Below are 18,570 nucleotides of genomic sequence, written 5' to 3' on the forward strand. Positions count from 1 at the left end.
TAAAGATATCTGGTTTAAATAATGTGTTCAGCATCAAGCAGGTGTAAGTGACAGAGGATTAGATATGGTTTCATTCAAAGAAGAATGTTTTCATTGTGAAAACTTCTATTTTCCCCTCCATTCAGTTCCATTTCCTAAAAATTTTCTGGCCACTATAAAAGACAATTTTTTCTAGATAACTGTTGCCAGACTGTGACTTAGCCATAAACCAGTCCATTTTGCTCAGCAAGGAAGTGTATTTTCTGGATTGTGTGAAAAGAGATGGAAAATAATTAGGATATATGTGTAATAAATTGATTTCTTTTCATATATGCACTACAATATTTTAGTTTATTTTTCTTTACTTATAACAAACAATTCTGACTTTTGTTAATTTTGGAGCACTTGACTTTTATGTTAGGTTCCTGTATACAATATTACAGAGATAAAAAATATATCAAATGTGGAATAAAACCATGGAGAAATGGGATCATTAGGTTCCATACAAGGCATTGCTAGGTTTAGAGTCTTTACAAGCACCACACTGATCAATATTTCAAGGGCTCATGAGGCTGCTAATGTGCTGTCATGCTCCATGTGGGCCAACACTGAGTGGAGAGAATTCCAGTGGGTAGGACAGACATTTGCCAGTAGCGATGCTTAAGAGAATGGGGTCTAATTCCAGATATTTCTTTCTCATCTTTCTTATACCTTTTCATCTTCCTAAAAATGCAAAAAATATTGGCCTATGGTATCTCTGCCACTATTGTAACCAGAAATGAAAATAAAGGAAAGCATCTCCACTGTAGTGTGGTGGTAGATGTATAATTTCAGATGATAAAACTGCATACCTTGAAGACAGAGATGGAAAAAAGCAACCCCACAGTCTCTGGTAAGGTCTTTATCTGCCTGGCTTTTCATCTCATGTGCTTCTTCTTTTTTTTTTTTCTCACCTCAGGTTTCCTCGTTCAGTTTCCGTGAATTTATTTCTTTGCCCCTATTCTGCCACTACTTCTTCCTTCTTGCTTCTTTATCAGAAATACATTGTTGTTTTTCTTTCCCTTTGCTGTCCAAGAAGAATGAGTCCTCCAGCCTCCACTCCTGCTTCTACCACCCTTTATTTTCATGCTCCTTGACCTAATCTGTCCCCATTGTTAAGCTTCTGTGACTCAAAGGCCAGCTGTACCCTGTGGAGTTTCACATTCTGCCTTCAAAACATGAAGGTTGTTTCACTCCTGTGAGAAAATTTCAGCTGTATAATTTTTTCTGATTCTCTGGAATTTCAGTGTCATTTTGGCTGAAATGTTTTTAAATTATTTCTGCCCAAGGCAGACCATCAGTGTAGAAAATTTAATCCTAAATAATTTGTTTGGCAAATTTATAAGTAACTAAAAATGGAGTGTTCTATTGGGAAGTATTAGGAAGTGTTAAAAATAGATTATGATGCCACCTTGTTTTAAAGTTACTGTCATGTGTATGAATAAGTATATGGTTGAATAAATGTTTTTCCTTAGATGACCATATGCTATCAGTATTCATAGACACTGAATTTTAAGCAGCTGGCCATATCAACAGAAGCAGTAGTTTGAGAAAAAGTATGGCTTTTCTAGAGTTAAACCTCAACTCCCAAAGTCAGTCCAGTTTAAGGGTACAAGTGTGACTTGCAGTAACTATGCCTGAAAAAATTAATATCTCTCTAGGATAAGATATGCTCACTTCAACTGAATAAAACCCTAGCAGAAATGTACCAAAATACTTCTCAGAAAAGGGAGTAAGCACACAGTCAGGGTCCCTGACCTTCTTTTTCCTGAATTATTCCATTTATTTTTTTGATTTCAAAATTTGGCATAGATCTCTGTGTGTACGTGTGTGTGCATGTGTAGAATAGATTTTTGTGCATTTACACAAATTGTCATTTATTACCAACTTCATGGTTGTAAATGAGAAAAATGCTAAAAAGGGATGAGGTCTTTACCTTAATATTCAACACTTTACATTCTGTTCATCATCCAAAATGCAGTCCACCTTTAAAAAGCTATTTTACATCCATGTATATACATTTGCACATGTTTGTGTCTCCCTCCATGATAATTTAATTTGTTAGTATTACTAAATTGGAAGTGTAACTTTTATTCTAATATAATCCTTAGCATTCTTCTATGGGATCAAAGCCTAAATCTAATACGTTAGGAGAGAGAAGCGCAGTTGGTACAGTCCGAAAAGGAAGTTCCATGAACTTTACCTTCAGATTGATATGAGAGGATTTACCTAAAATAAAATAATCTTGTGCTTCCAGGTTAGCACAACTAAATGTGTAAACTTGGAAAACAGCACAGGTGCCTCAATAATATTACCAGTCCCACATGGATTAATGGGAGCTGTGTATGTATCTTTACATAGTGCAGTGTCAAATGGTGGTAGAGACTAGGAAGCCTGACTTAGTCCTTTGACAGGAAAGGAGAAGAGGAGGATCTGAGGATGAAAGCCTTTTGAAACCAGGAGCAAAGGGGCACATAGCAGTTCTGATTTTTATATTGATAAAAGAATGGGAAAGGGAGAAGCAAATAATATTTTTGTTTTCTACAGAGGTTTTATACTGTGTATTTATGAGCCCAAGTACAACGAAAGCCAATAAATTTAATTGCTTTCCTTGAAAGATTAAAAATCTGTCAGGGTAGATGAATTTTTCAAAATAAAATCATTTCATATATGGCAGTAAAAAGAGATTCCCTCTGCACCCACAACTTGGCATTTTGCTGCTTTACTTGTTTCTATCTCCAGATGATATCTTCACATGCTTGTATAGTATGTTACCGAAATGCTGACTCGCTCATCTGCCAAAAGGTTGTGCTTAGGTGATGGGTCATTTCTGTTCCTACTGATGATTACAAATAAGGGGAAGCAACAGCAGGTGGTTACATTAGGAAATGATAGTAAGTTGTGGTAATGATCTTGCCTTTCTTTTTTTTTTTTTTTTTTTAGTCTTTTCTCCTGAAAGCAGCTAAAAACAAGCGGAACAGTTAAAACTGAGTAGCCTAACACCCAGTGAGCTACATATTTCTGTATTAGATTTCCTAATAGTGAAATAGTTTTCATTGTTACTTTCTTCCTCACTCCCAAATACATTTTTCAGCTCTTGTTTTAGGAGAATTTGGCTTTCCCTTTTTTTTTTTTAAGACTTTTTTTTTTTTGCAACCAGAGAAAGCCTCTTATGACACTTCTTAAATAGAGCAATACTGACATCCATTGGTTTAATCTTATGTGACTATTTGTTAAATCTCTTCCAACTAATGTATACTAACTCTCTACAGTATCACAATGAAAGGATTGAGTTTGATATGATCCAAGTAGGATTGTGCTAAGTCCAATTTGCTGTATTAGAAACATGAAACCAACACAGATTACTTGATGCAAAGAAACACATTGCAAAATGTGAAGTCCAAATACGATAACTAAAATAAAAGCAGGCATCACAAGTACCAACTGGGGAAAAAATATTAATGGGGAATTAGGATGCTGATTTTTTTTAGAATCTCTGGAAATGTGAAAATACCTAAATTTATATGAACCGGTCTTGTTTTGTATTAATCATAAGGCAAAATAGTGAGGTGTCAAGAAAAATTAGCAATCTAATAGAAAAAGCAGTTCAGTGAAGAAAATAATTACTCTCTGGTTTCATCTCAGCCCTCAAAGGTTTTCCTTTAACTTGGCAGCACGCTGCTTTTTAAAATAGATATATCTTTTATAAACACTACTGTAAGACCCCTGGTGATATAATGAAGTGGTTGCATTTAATGAAGAAAAACACGCCACAAAAAGTGGAGGTGTTTTCAGTATTCATTATTACGACGAGCTAAGCAGATGAGGCTTAGGCTTCAAAACCAGAGAACCATTCTGGCAGCGAAGGGAGGGCGACAGGCTTTCACAAAAAAAAAAGCTTTCCGTTTGCTGTACCCTCCCACCGCATTCACTTGCAAATCACTGTGTGCTCGGGAAGCCTGCACTTCCCCGGGCTCCAACCTTCCCAGGGTAAGTGCTGCGGCTCCAGCAGCAGCGCCTCTCTCCCGTTCCCCTCCGAGGAGGGAGAGTGAGAGGTGTGTGTGTGTGTGTCTGTGTGTCTGTGCACGCTGCGCGTGTGTGTGTGTCTGTGCTGGTGCGTCTTCGTTTTTGGTGGTGGTTTTTTTTTGTGGGTTTTTTTTTTTTTTTCCCTCGTAAATCAGAAGCTCTGAATGAAAGCCAGTCGGAGGGAGAGCTCCCCCTTAGCTTTGGTTCCGGACTGTCCAGAGTTAAGTGATGCTGGGAGGAAAAGCCTGAGTTAGATCCAAGTAGAATCAGTCTTAAAAAATAACAGGAGAAAACTGACCAAGAAAAGGACTCTCATAGATCGTTTTTCAGTTTGGTTGGGGTGGACACCACTTTCTCAGCAGAATAAAAGGTAGGAACCTTTCTAATTTTCTTTCTGTTGATATTCTTACAGCTATTATATTGGAGCGATATGTTGTTTAATGCGATTCCTGTATTTGTTCTACTGTATGCAACTTTCTGCATTTTATAAATATACAGAAATAATGAGACAAGGGATAGGAAATAACTGCTGTGCATTCTCTCCTCAAAGTAAACCAATATCATTATATGCATTCAGGATTTAAAGCTTTTTTTTTTTTTCTCCTAGTAAGCAGGCTGTCTTTTGAGCAGCAGTTTTCATCTATAGTCAGTTCTTGAAAATTCAGTATGGGGGAAACAAGTCTAATTGAATTGAAAAAAGCACAATGTTTCATAGTGTAACAGTTATGAACATAGCATGAAACATACATATATGTGCCCTCACTTTCTGTATACCTGTGCAAGTCTGTTGCAGCTTTCACTGTTAATCGTTCTGCCCTGTATTGAATTTCAGAATAATTACCTACACTCACAGAAAATGCTTCTTATGAAGGAAATCCCTGTGGAGAAGGATAGCAAAGTGGATACAAGCAATATTTCAAATATCTGTACAGAGCTATATGCACACAGATGGGGATAAAATTGCCTGGTTTGACATTTCAGTAAACGGGGAGTGGAGGGAGAAGGAAAAACCAGGGGTTAGAAGGGAAAAGGTGGAGGGAGGAAAGATTCAGTCTGCACCTGTGTGAGCATTTATTGTCAATGCTGCAATAAAATCCATATTTGATGTGGTGTTAAATTAATTCAGCACAATACAAATCTAAATCCATGCTCCAAACTACTAACTATTGATGGCATTGTCAGCTGCATAAGAAATTTTCAATAGGCTCATACTGTACATGATACTAGTTGCAGCTGTAAAAATCTAACAGCCCTTCAGCTTAGGAGAATGCATCTACACGTGCAATCAGTGACAAATAGCAACCAGCATTTTGAAACGGACCTATCATCTCTGTTGCTTCCACACAAATGGAGCTGTTGCCTATAATCTTCGTCTTTCATTTCAGTAAAAGCCTCTGTGTTACCCCAACAGCACTCCCATTGCTTTGAAGGTATTTTTTAATTATACAACTTGTTGTGCATGTATGTGTGGATGCATATGTGAGTGTGTGAGTATGTGCCCAGTGTGAGGAAGCAGGTCTGTAAAAAATACTGTGGGGCTTTTTTTCTTTTCTTTTTTTTTTTCTTCTTCTTTTAGAGGTAGTAGGCTTTAAATTTACATGGTGATATTACTGGAGGGGTAAGGCAGAGAGTGGGAGACTGGAACACACTTCTGAATCTCTAAATCCTTTTCACATTTGCCATTTACTAGGAATATTATGAGTCTGGTAGTAGGATTTATTGACATTTTTACAGCTACACAAACTTTTATATTAATTGCGTACCTTCTGAATGTAATAGCAGTCTATGCTCTTTTAGAGGAGGAAAAGAAAGAAGGAACTTAGGGAACTAAGGAAAGCAAGAAGGAAACAGGTTATCTTCCTCAAGAGTTGAAAACCAGCTTATTAGAGTCAATATGGGTTTATTCTTCAAGAGGAGAATACTTGGATTATCATCTAATCTAGTTTGGGCCTGAGGGCTCACATTTTTATATACTTTGTTATATACAAGTTTGAATGAATAGGTAATAATTTCTGCACCAGTTTCTGTTAATTTTTATTTAGATCCATGTCTGTGGTTTTTTATGTGTGGTGTCAAGACAATGACGTACACTTAAATAGGAACACTGAAATGTCTGAAGAGGGCTGATTATAGTGCATATATGTAAGCTGAAAATTGATTCTGATTATTTGATTTTTTTGTTACTTTGAGTAGCATTGGAAAATACGTCTTGGCTACTTGCCTTGCCAACCATTTATATTTATAATACTTTAAACAGTTTGTGGAAAAGAAAATAGCAAAATACAACTTTAAAAGACTGTATGTAGAATTGTATATATTCCTAAATTATCTTTTTGGCTTTGCATTAGAATAAATGAGTATAGATACACTAAAACTTCACACTTGCATGTTCTCAATAGACAAAGGGTCTGTGAAGAATGATGAAATACTGAAATGTGCTCACAGCAGACACTGTGTTACTGTTCTTTTCTGTGCTTAGCAGTAGTTAAATATGCAGAAAAATAATGTTATAGATGAAGGAAAATGAGCATAGAATTAATTAAATGTAGAGAGAGATTAAAAAAAATACACATCTAGACATACAAAGCGTATACAAATTTCAGCTAAGTGATGTTAAGTTTTTTTCCTTGTTGAATAATTAAATATAAAAGTCAGAAAAGGTTAATTTGAAGATAATATCTGCCTCTGATTCTGAGAGAGTAATTTCCTGGTCTCAACGTGATTTCCCAAGGAAAGAAATGAATGAAATAGAGCCTGTCTCATCTGGATAATTCTGTGCAAGTGATTTTTTTTTAGGTCTGCTAACCATACTTACAGGCTGATTGAAGAGGAGTATAATTTTGTACCACTAGGTTGCAGCACTGGTAGAGGGGGTCAAAGTAAGATTGAACTGTTGTTGAATCATAGTAATGGGGTGAATATGGGGTTATGATAATATTATTTTAAATTTATTCATTGTTATCACCTGAAATCATGTTTGTGAACACCAAGGTGTTTTAACTGGACTTCACAAAAATGTCCTTCATAGACTTGAAAAAAACCTGCTCTATTGCTAATTCTTTGACATTATTATTAATTATGTGACTGACAGAAATAGAAGAAAACCACTGATTATTTGAGCAGAATATAAGGGTGTAAGGAACATTTTGTGAGTGACTTCAGTGAACCACATGAATATTCGTTCTGTATTACCACTGAATTTGCTATGGGCTTTTTGCTAACATACTATTTGATACATTGGTTCTTGTAAAGGAGGAAAAACTGAAATTAGTAAAGTAAAAACCATCTTCTCATGAGCAGTTTAAATATGCCTGAGTAAAACATTATGGAGGGTGACTTCACTGCACGTACGGATGCCACACCATAGCACACTTTCTTTCATTTGCTCTGAATAATATGGAACTATCAATGAGAGCTCATAGAGACTAAAGGTACAGTTCACTGAAACATCAGGTGATTAAAAAGCACACATGCTGCACATTCTGCACTTTCAAATTTACTAATGTGAACACTTGCTTTTTGAGAAAAAAACTTTAATTCCTCTATTGTCTAACTTCTGGGAAAACTTAAAAGTAAAAAGAAAGAAAAGAAGCAGCAATGGTATTCCGAGCTCTAAATGTTCTCCAAATTCCTCTTTAGGCCATGAGGAACTCCCATATCAAAAGTTGCTTGTGTTTTGCTCCCTGAATTTATATGTCTTCAGCTTTGAATCATTGGCATGATGACTTCCCTAACATGCCTATTTCTGTGGGTTAATGACTCTACAAGAGAGCAATAGAAAAAAAAATCAGCATCTCTGGGAGCTGTGTATATACACATATAGTGACCAGACTGCATTACTGCACACAGGAAAAAAAAAAAAAAAGTATCACCTGAACCTGAACACTTTTTTCTTCTGCGCTCTTTTCATCTGGAGGGAAGCCAGAACACCCAACCAAAGGCTACTGAGCTTTTATGTTCTCTCTACTGGCCTGTCAGTCTTTTTCTTAATATGTGGTTGATCTGGCAAAAAATTGCCAGTTGAAGACTTATACACATTTCTTTTTACATGCAGTCTTCCTGATTATTTAGTGTCAGAGACAATTACCTCAAATGTGTGTGTGTGTTTACAGTAGAGGTAAAACAGGGACAACCTTTATCTTAAAGAGGGTTTGCATTCTAGGAAGTGGAATACCATAAAATTTCTTTCTTAATTTAATTCAGCCTTTTATTACTTGACTTTTTCTGCAAGTCCCACTGCTGTTTCTCGTCTTTATTAACTTTGATAAAATAGATTATGTTTATCATTTTTTTGTTAAAGGAGTGTGTCCAGCAGGAGGCATAAAGCTCCAGTAGCATCTCAGAGGTACTTCCTAGCTTGTCACAGGACATCTGCTGTGGGATACAAACTCAAGTCTGCTATCTGGAAGTGTGTACTTGTACCAACAGGCTGCATCACGGAAATACAAAGATTTAGGAAGTTAATTGGTTATAATGAAAAGCAACATGGGAGGTGTCCTTTTTAATATTATTCCCACATGTATGTCATTCTTCACATGATATTTTTATTTGCAACTTATTATGGCATCTCTTAATTGTAACTCAAAGGAATGTTGAACCATATTTAAAACAGTAGGGAATCATGTAATAAAGAGTTTATGTGTATGTGTTTATGTAAAGGTAATGCTTAAAACAATTACTTGAAAATAGATGTTTCCAGAATTCTGTTGCTTCAAAGCTACGTATTCTTTTGTTTTCTAAGAAAACAAAAATACCCTTTTCAAATACTTTCTCATGAAGAACTGTATGTGGTATGATATATATGAATGTATGTATATGTATATTTTGCTGTTAATATTCCATCACCTACCACATAACAGATTTTATTTATTGTATCACCCTAGTGAAATGTTTTGCATTACAACATAAAGAACATGATATACCACCACTTATCCAGACCAGAACATGATCCTTAAAGATGACTGCAATCCTCATGAACTCTGCAATGCTATAATGTCCAGATTTTATGAACATGAAGAATGTATACCAATGTAATTTGCAGCATTTTTAGCAAGACTCAAAATGCAGTGTCCTAGAGGACTGTTAATTTTTATTCCCCAAACTAACATAAAATATAGAACTGAACTTATTAGTGCCTGTGTCTACCACACTCTCCATCTGTTTAATGCATGCAAAAATGATCTTACGAATTGCTATACTCTCCTAATAGTAAGCACAAATAAAACAGAGATATACCTGTGTCTAGAAAACTTAGAAGCTGTGCATTCTGTCATTAGTTCCTCTAAGTATCACAGCCTTAATCAAAAGAGTTTCAAACATTTCATATCTTACACCAAAGACAAAATACATGGAGTAAATCTATGAGATTTTAAATGAGAGTGAGAAAAGATACAAGAACCCAAAGTATGTGTAATTAATTGGAGTTAATATTGAGAATAGAGGGAGGGTGATTAGGTTTATTCTGATTCTAAGAATTCCAAGAAAAATTATCCCATAAATGTATCAATTCCTTTCTGTTTGAAGTAGTGAGCTATCATTTCCCTGATGCCTTTTCCATGGTGTATGGAACAGGGAACCATAAATGCACATCCATTTTATCTCTGTGTCACCAGAAAATTAGTTAAAAGTAGACATTTAGATTAGATATTAGGAATAAATTCTTTACTTGTAGAGTAGTGGGGCACTGGAACAGGATGCCCAGGGAAGCTGCAGATATCCTATCCACACTAGTGGGTGGCATCGCAGCTCACGGTAGGAGGGGCTTGGAACTACATGATGCTGAAGATCTTTCAGGTCCCTTCCAACCCCGCCCTTCCTATGACTGTATGATAAAATGTCATTGGTTCTATACGTCATCAAAATTAGAGGTAATACATCTACTATAAGTTTACATGTGCTGATTAGATTGGTAAGATTTAATTCTTAAGCTAATGTTGGGTGCATATTTGCTTGTTTGTTTTTATAAATGTTGAGATTATTCAGAAGATGATCTGGACTTTCAGTTTTTTAGAAATAATTGCAAAACAAAACCCAAGAAAAATAGAAAGCATAGAAAGAAGAAAACCCAACTGAATATATTTAACACAAAAAATTCCCAAACATGATGAATTGAAGCAAGAGAATGACAATATTTCAGTTCGTACTTCTTTTACACCTGTAAAAATAAATTTTAAGAACAAATTATGCAAGTAATCTTTTACAAAAAGTTTACATCATGCTATAGTTCATATTTTCATTAAGAATACAGATACCTTATAATTTTTGGTTTCTGTTATTTAATATGGGACACAATTTTTACATGTCAATACTGTTGCATGCTATATCTTTTTTTCATGCATTATAAGTTTGATTCTGTGGCATAAGCTATGCAGAGCTACTACCCTGCTCTCTTGAATTTCTGTTAAAAAATAAAAGCACTGTTAATCAGAATAGTCTTGTATTAAGAAGTAAGTAATAGTGTAGACCTCAATTTATGAATGTGTTAATGGGGTACACCTAATTACTTTGCAGCCAAATCAAAAAATTTCCTTGCTTCTGAGACTGCAGAAGTAAGACATTTCATTATGGCATTGAATAGATTTTAATATCTACTTAGGCATATTACGTCCAAGTTCCCTAAATATACTTCTGTTTTCCACTTCCCATGGCCAAGTTTTAAATAGTATAGTCTTAAATAAATAGTATGCTAATTCTGTTTCTCTCAGGGATAGTTTCCACAGTCTTTTGGCAGAAATGTCTAGTGTCAATAAAAGAGTGGGATCTCACTATCGTGAGAACCATTTTAGGGTGTGATTTTTTCCCCTTCTGTGGAACAAAGATTATTTTCTGACATTAGCATGCTGAGCTGTGCTCTTTCACTTGCGTGAGAGTGTGGTCCTCATGGTGAAGATAGCACTGAAGCTGGAATCTTGATTAAAATGGGTGAACAGAGTACCAGGCATGTTAGGTACATTTGGTTCTCTTCATCACTTAAGGGCATTTTATTAAGTTTCTGGTTAAGAAGTTAAAAGCAGTTGTGCTCTGTGTTACTGGAACTACTTTGTTTTCTGGTAGTCAGAATAGAATGGAATGTGAACAGATAGACATAGATGAATTTTCCTCTCTAATATAGTACTATTTTATGAAATGGCTTATACTATTCCTTCAAATTTCCCTTCTTATGTGGTTTCAAACAAAATAGTATGCTGATTAGTCTAATTAATTTGAGAAAACCTTTCTTAAGGTAGAAATGTATTGGTTTTTTGTTTACTTATTGATTTATACTATTTAGAGAGTTTTTAATCATTCTGATCATCAGAATAAACTGATCTCTAAAATTTAAGCATATACGTGGAATATTTGTACAGGATGAAAAATAAAGACAAAATCATACATTTATTCTTTCTATCCTTGATTATCAAACATCTGAATCACTCTAAAACACATGTGCTATTAGTGAATATATCCTAACTGTGGTTGGTTTTCTCCAGTTTTTTATTTGAGGCCAAAATAATGAGAATTAGGAAAGGAAAAAGAACTAAGACATAGTGCATTATATTAATAATCCCATTAAAGTTTTGATGAGCATAGATCTTCTAGAGAATTTGAGAATCTATAATGTGACTAAAAAAGATCACTAGGCTTGAGATATTCTAAACTGGATGCCTAAAATTTTGTGGCAATGAAGGAGAAACCAATTATTTGAGCTATGAAATCACAAGTTGTTTTTTGGGTTTTTTTATTTTTAATACCAGTATAAATACATTTCACTGCTTTCAAGGATTTAAATGGTGTTTTGCTATATTGTGCTTTAGGAGAGAACTTACAAATGAGCTTTTAAGTTTTTACTTCTAGCAACAACCACTTAGCTGGAGTTACAAACCAGTGGTAAAGCTCAAAGTAGTTCAGCCTTCTAAATTACAGGACCAGACCCTCTGTGTTAACAGAGCAGTGAGTTCTTGTTAAATTTCAGATTATGTACATTCAGGGGACGAAATACCTATCGTTTCCTTTCTCCATGGCTGCAGCTGTCAAGATCCAACCAGTAAGTGCTTGTGCATGTGGGGTCTGAGGTTGTTCTGCCACTTGGACAGGCTGTGAAAGTCAGGGCTAATGGGATGAAAGCAGCCTAGGTAGATCAGTCCCACAGCTGCCAGTTACACGGTTCCTGCTGAATCTCTGGAAAAGCACCCAGGCGGTTTTGCCTTAGAAGTATCCATGACTATTGTGTCATTATAGAGATGTGACTGGTTCCTTGTTACTCTGGGTATGCTGGTTGGAGTCCATTTCTACTTCTAGTATATTAAAATCCCTTTTTTTTTTCCAGAAAAAAAGAAAAAAAACCAACCAACTAACCAACCAACCAACCAAACAAAAAAACCTACCAAAAAAATCTTGATGCCCTGGCACTAAAAGATTAATTTCTGGACAAGTTTAGAAGCTGTTTAGTTATCATTACAGTTGATTCAAACTGGGATATTAGTTGTGAGGAAGATAAAATTTTAAAAAAATGTGATGTCATAATGGCATGATGAAAACAAAAAAGTATACTTTAAAGTATTCAATTCTGTCTAAGTAAACAGAAATAATTTCAATGATTCTAATGTTTAATCAAGTGCAGACTTCTCAAGGGTAATCCATTAGTGCTTTAAAATATATGAACTAAAATGAAGTGATGTGCAGAAAAATTGTTTGATGGTAGCTTAAAATGTTTCTGTACAATCAGAAATACTGGTGATGAAGATCAGGATAATACTGACACAAACATATTTCTTTATAATATAAAATCTTTCTTTAAAGGAAAAAAGCTATAGTGAGTTGAAATTAGCTGTGGAATTTGTAGTATTATTTTCTGAGATGCTTACTTTCTTTCTTGTTGGAGGTTATGAACCGCTTTTTAATAGTAGTTTTGCTGGAATTTTAATAGTCACATGTGTTACATGAAATAATTACCAGTGAAGTGATTATGGTTTGAATTTTTTTGTCCTACATGGGACTGTGGGATCTTGTGTCTGGTTTTATTCTTTTAGTCCACTCCAAGCTATTCATGTAATATAGCAATGCCCTTCATACGGGATGAGGTTCTGCTGTGGAAATAGAAAAGCATTCATTTGAAAATATGGTCTCCTACAAGCTAGAAACAGTTTCTTCACTTTTCATGTTATATATCACACAGCTTTTTAAAGAGCTCAAAAAAACTGAGATAAACTTTCTTTTTTTTTTATTTTTAACTTATATTTGGGAGGGAAAATTGAGTGGAGTAAAGGAGTAATTCATAATGCATAAACAGTTGAAGTTTCATAAATTTTCTTTAAGGGAAATTATACATTGTTGATCATTTTGGAGGGTTTCTTTTGTGTCTGTTCAGTTTTTATTAATATACCAGGTATGTTTTTACTTCCCTGTCCTATAGGGGAAATATATAATTCCAAATGTCCACAGCTACTTCTTTGCAATTTGTAGGAAGCCTAACCTTTAGTATAACAATTTTTTCTCTCCTTTATCTCTGTGGTAAGTCTCTACATTTTGGTAGTTTGTCAAAGTAAGCAGAATGATATTCATAACTTGCTAACCAAATTGAAAGTCAAATATTGAAGACATTTCTTGTGCAATTCCCTGAAAAGTCTTCTTTTTTTCAAATGGGAACCTTAGGAACACAGCTATTTTTAATCTTTTGGTGCCATCTTGTGGCAAGAGGATAATTATATGAAACAAAGAGGTAGTCTTTTCACCACATATTTTCTAAGCTTAGCAAAAATATACATTGCTTTGGTGATAGATATGTGTGTATGGATTTTAATAGTGACTGTAAAATAACTAACTAACTCATGCATGGGAAAAAACTATCTTTGATTTTTCGTTTTCTTCCTTTTTAAAAGCCTATAAGTATTGATTTGAGAAATCTCACAAAAATTGACTGTCATTAGCACCTAGAAATAGATTTTTAGTCTGCTGCATTAGATCTCTGTTGCATACTTAGCTGGTTCAAAGCAATTGTCAATATATTTTTATTGTAGCAGTGCATTACATCTCTGTAGAATACTTTATACTTAGCTAGCTCAAGGCAATATTCACTTCAGCATCCTGTAATGTTTAACAGAAAGCCAAGGTCTGTGATAGCATTCTTGTGTTTCATTTTATTTTCTGGTTTTGGCTTGGGAAAATTCATACCAGCCTGCATCCAAAAAAAGAGCACGAATAACACAGGAATGCTGTATATTGTTCTGGTATTTTCATTGGGATTCAGAAAAAATGAGTAGTTTTGGTTCTGTGCTAAATAAATACTAGCTTAATACCGGGAGGTTTTAAAGATAATGCTTGTAGGTAGCTGCAATCAGTACAGATCACATTCTTGCTCAGTTTCTGAAGGAGTTTTCTATACAACAGTCCATATTTGCTTACTTATCTCTAACTTCCAGTCTGATGAAAGTTTCTAGATGCAAATACACTCTTCTCTGTAAAGAACTGGAAAAAGAATTTAGATGTCTGTCCTGCTTTTACTTATGGTGGGGGGTTCTCATTCTTTCAAAAGTAAGGTTGCTTTTATTCTTTAAAATAAAAAAAAATTAAAAAAAAGAAATTATCATCTTGTTCACATAAGTTGCAAATATGCTGTAGTTATTGAAAATAGATGTCAGATTATTACCTTGTGAGTTATTATAATATCCTTCCAGCTGAAGAAGGAAATACTGTCAATCAGAATTAGTATCAAATGAGAACACTGTTTTAAGATCCCACCTGTTCTTTTAATGTCAGATGATTCCATTACTTTCTGTACACATGACCATTACTGTCTGTGTACTATATGCTTTCTATATTTGTACAGAAAATATTAAAAGGATAAAAATTCAATATATATTTCCTAGCAATTATATGATAAATACTAAAATATTAGTCACTAGAATGTGATTTTTAATAATCAATCACTAGCTGAGGTACCACTGTGATAAGTTCAGTATACTATAAGTCAGTAAACAGATGAAGCATTCATTTTCGTTGGTTGGAGATTGTGTGATTTCTCTGATTAGGGTTAGCTAGGTATAAAACTCTCTTGTCTATCAGCTAGAATGAAGAGAATAATCATAAAATTAATGTAATAAGATACAGAATTTCAACAGTTTTATACAGGTGTGTGATAATGTGATTATTTCCTCTTCATCCCAGTAAAACTCCCTTAACTGTTAAGCATTGACTATTTCTCTCTTTCTATATCTGCCTCCTGTAACAGAATACAAAATTAAAGTGCTAAGTAACTTAAGAAAGAATTGCAATTGCTTATTCCAGTGAATTGATGAGCTGTATATTCCCTTACAAGAATGACAAATCTAAATATGTGTCATAGTTTTGATAGAAGCACAGACAGAAAAGTGTGATGCTTAAGGACTCACAAACAAAATCTTAAAAAGTTTTCTAGAAGAATATTTACCAATATTTTATCTTCCTAACTTCTTAGTCTGGATTAATGCTCATTTATTTATTTATTTATTTATTTATTTATTTATTTATTTAATGCATTTATGCATTCTGTTACATTTAATACAAACTTAGTACACAATATTTTAAAGAATATTAAAGAGGAGGAAAGTAGAATTCTGTTATATATCTTGAACAGCTTTGGTTTTTGTTTGTTTTTTTTTTTACTTTGGTTTCAGGCATTTTAAAAATGTACTTTGTTAGAAGAGCTTTAGTTAAGGCAGGCAGTATGCTTCACCTGAAACATGAAATGAGACAGGCAAAAAAGCAAGCACAGGTACAGAAAGATGATGCAGCATGCCATAAGTCACCAAAGAGAAAGTCTCCAATGAGATGAGATTAAGAAACATTGCAGTCAGTGTTATGTGGATAAGACAGAAGTAAAATCAGTTTAATGGATAAAAAGAATATGTAGCTAGTTAGGAAAATGTATTAGAAAGATGAAATAATTCAATCTATCAATGTCCTCTTTGAAGTTAGGGAGGGAAGAGGAAACATGGTCAATTTAATTGATTTTTCCTATTTGTGGAGCTTTTGGAGGTGAAAAGTTAATGATTTTGTGATTATCTTCAGAAAAGCCTGGAAATATGTATAGAACAATTTCAAAATAAGTTTTTGAAAAAATTGCTAAAATCTCCTCATTTCTACTGTAAAATTCCTTGTATTCCCTTTCTTCAAATGGCACCTGTTGAGCAGTAGATTTTGCTCTTTCAATCCCAGTGTGCATAATTTAGTTAGAATTTTAGGTAAGTAAATACATTATTTATGCTGGAAACTGTTGGATCCTGTATATAAAGGGGAGACTGAAAAGTGTCTGTCATTGAACTTGTCTAGATGATCAAAAGGAAAAAATGCTTTTTAAAACTGTTTCTGGGGTTTGTCTGTCAGATAAGGTTGATTGCTGAGCTGTGGAACTTGTGTATTTAGTGTGTTCTCCTGACTGTCAAAATTGTTTATATCTAGAGTGACGACCGGTTAGTCAAAGCAGTACATACCTAAGCTGTGGCAGTGAAAGAAAAAAAATCATCCTGCTGTACAACTTCAGTAGTAAATAACTGACATGTTTCAGGGCCCACAAGCTCTACAGAAATTTTAAACGTGACATAAAGGTCAAAAAAGCACAGGTTTTTGGCAATCACGGGTGCTGTTATTACATGCACAATGTAGCTGTGCCATCTTTTCAGACTCCTGCAGAAACAGTCTGAATGACTTTGTAGCTATGACTTTGTCCTTTGGAGATTACAATTCTCAGGACAAACTGGGAAGGCCTTTTTCAATAGAAAAGAGAACTGCAAAATTAGAAGTAGTGACACTGACGTAATTTTTTGCATTTGGTTAAACTTACCTTTGTTAAAGTAAACTTGCTTGCTTTCTTGTGAAAATAAACAGAGAAGCCTAACTATGTATTATCTGCAAATGATTCACTTTTTTCCTTCCCTATCTTTTACAGTCTAGAAATATTTTAAATTAATAACAATTATAATAATAGTAGTAATAATAATAATGATAGTTTTGTATGAGGCATGAATATAGAAATAAGAAAAAAATTAAAATTCTCTCTTATTGATCAACATGCTTCAGAAATAAAAATGTGTTTTCCTGCAATGGATTTATATCCATCCACTCTGATGTAAAGCACTATGACAGACTGTCATGGGGATAGCTGTCACTTTATAGTATAGTTAAGAGAATTCAGGAAGCAAAAGGCAAAAGGAATTGTAGTTCCTTAAAAATGGGACAGAAATTTCAGTTTTAAGAAATTTTAAAACATATTTTTCCCTGATTTAACCATAATTTTTAATAGCCTCACAATTGAGGCAGGATAGAAACATTTTCAGAGAAATTAGTCTTGTGCAGGACAGAAACATTTTCAGAGAAACTAAACCCTTATGTCTCTACAAGTGTCTCTCTAACAGCATTCAATTAAGTTCACCTCAGCCAAAGGAAAAAACACATTTATCTCCAGATATTCCAGAAGTCTTTATGATAGTTTTAGACCAGGCTATAGCTCTTTTCTAGTTTGCCAGGTGTTTGTGACAACTGATTTATATGGGAAAAGAATGGTGATGCTGATCAGCTCTCCTGCTTCTTTTTTGTTAATCCATGTTGCTATCTACAAGGACTTCACAGATTTTGCACTTTGGAAAGACCATACTAGTCTGTCTTGCCACTCATTAAAAATAATAATAATAAAAAAAGAATCCTGGAGGAGATTAAATAAGAAGTAATCTGCCTCTTTCTGTGTGTTTTGGTACTTCTCTGAAAGGCATTTTGGTTAACAGCAACAGTCAGGTGCTCTTGTCAATTAGGCCACGCTTGAAGTACTTGGGTTTGTTCAGGCGTAAGAGTCATGCAACCAGGAGACTCAGGGCTGGACAGCACTGCAGAAGCTCCGCATTGCCAGTGGATTTCTCATGCCCTCTTTGCAACAACAGGGAAGGAGTTTGCCTCCAGGAAGGACTGAAAGCTACCTCCTACTATATATTGCAAACCTGGAGTTTGTATGCAGAAAACCACAGAAGTTTGAGGCCCGGTTATGTTGATAAACTCATGTGCTTCTGTGCAGGGCAGACCCCAGCAGTTCAGATATTATTTAAATTGTGTTTTATTTCCAATACTGTTGACAGGATTTGATCAGGTATACAAAGTTCTGTACATTTATTTTTTTAATTCTGTCCAGATATGTACACACTTGTGCTTTGGGCAACTTCATCCTTAAACAAAGCTGTGCCTTGTTCTGAGACTAATTTTCTAGCAAAAAATAAGAATAAAACAGCCCTGTACTTCTGAGGTTAACTTTTTCACTTTTTCTAACTCCCTGTTAACCATCAACCTTACATATTTGTCTCCGCTAGTGCTTAGTAGTACTATGTTCAGAACTTATATTTTTTTCTGGCACTTCATTGGTTTCCACCTTCATTTTAATAAAAGGGTAATTTTAATTGCTCACATAACTCTTAGAAGGCAGTGACTTTTTTCATAGCCTTTCAATGATGTCCAATAAGTATTTGTCAGAAAGTTGATTTAATTGATTTAAGGACCACAATGAGCAGCCTGCTTTAGTGTTGAATGAAG

General features: G+C 34.5%; 1 protein-coding gene across 2 annotated transcripts in view; it reads left to right on the top strand.

Annotated features, from left to right (window-relative positions):
- Window positions 1-3,868: 3,868 nt before the first annotated feature.
- The window catches only part of CDH10 (cadherin 10), a 93,617-nt gene continuing 78,915 nt past the window's right edge, over window positions 3,869-18,570 (top strand). Inside the window, exon 1 of one of the 2 annotated variants that reach the window (XM_038127397.1) lies at window positions 3,869-4,008. The gene's annotated coding sequence lies outside the window, so the exon portion shown is untranslated. Of the gene's footprint in view, window positions 4,415-18,570 lie in introns of both variants that reach the window. The other variant, XM_038127396.1, reaches the window with a different exon arrangement.

The sequence above is a fragment of the Motacilla alba genome, chromosome 2 (assembly GCF_015832195.1).
Source record: "Motacilla alba alba isolate MOTALB_02 chromosome 2, Motacilla_alba_V1.0_pri, whole genome shotgun sequence".
Classification (NCBI taxonomy): Eukaryota; Metazoa; Chordata; class Aves; order Passeriformes; family Motacillidae; genus Motacilla; species Motacilla alba.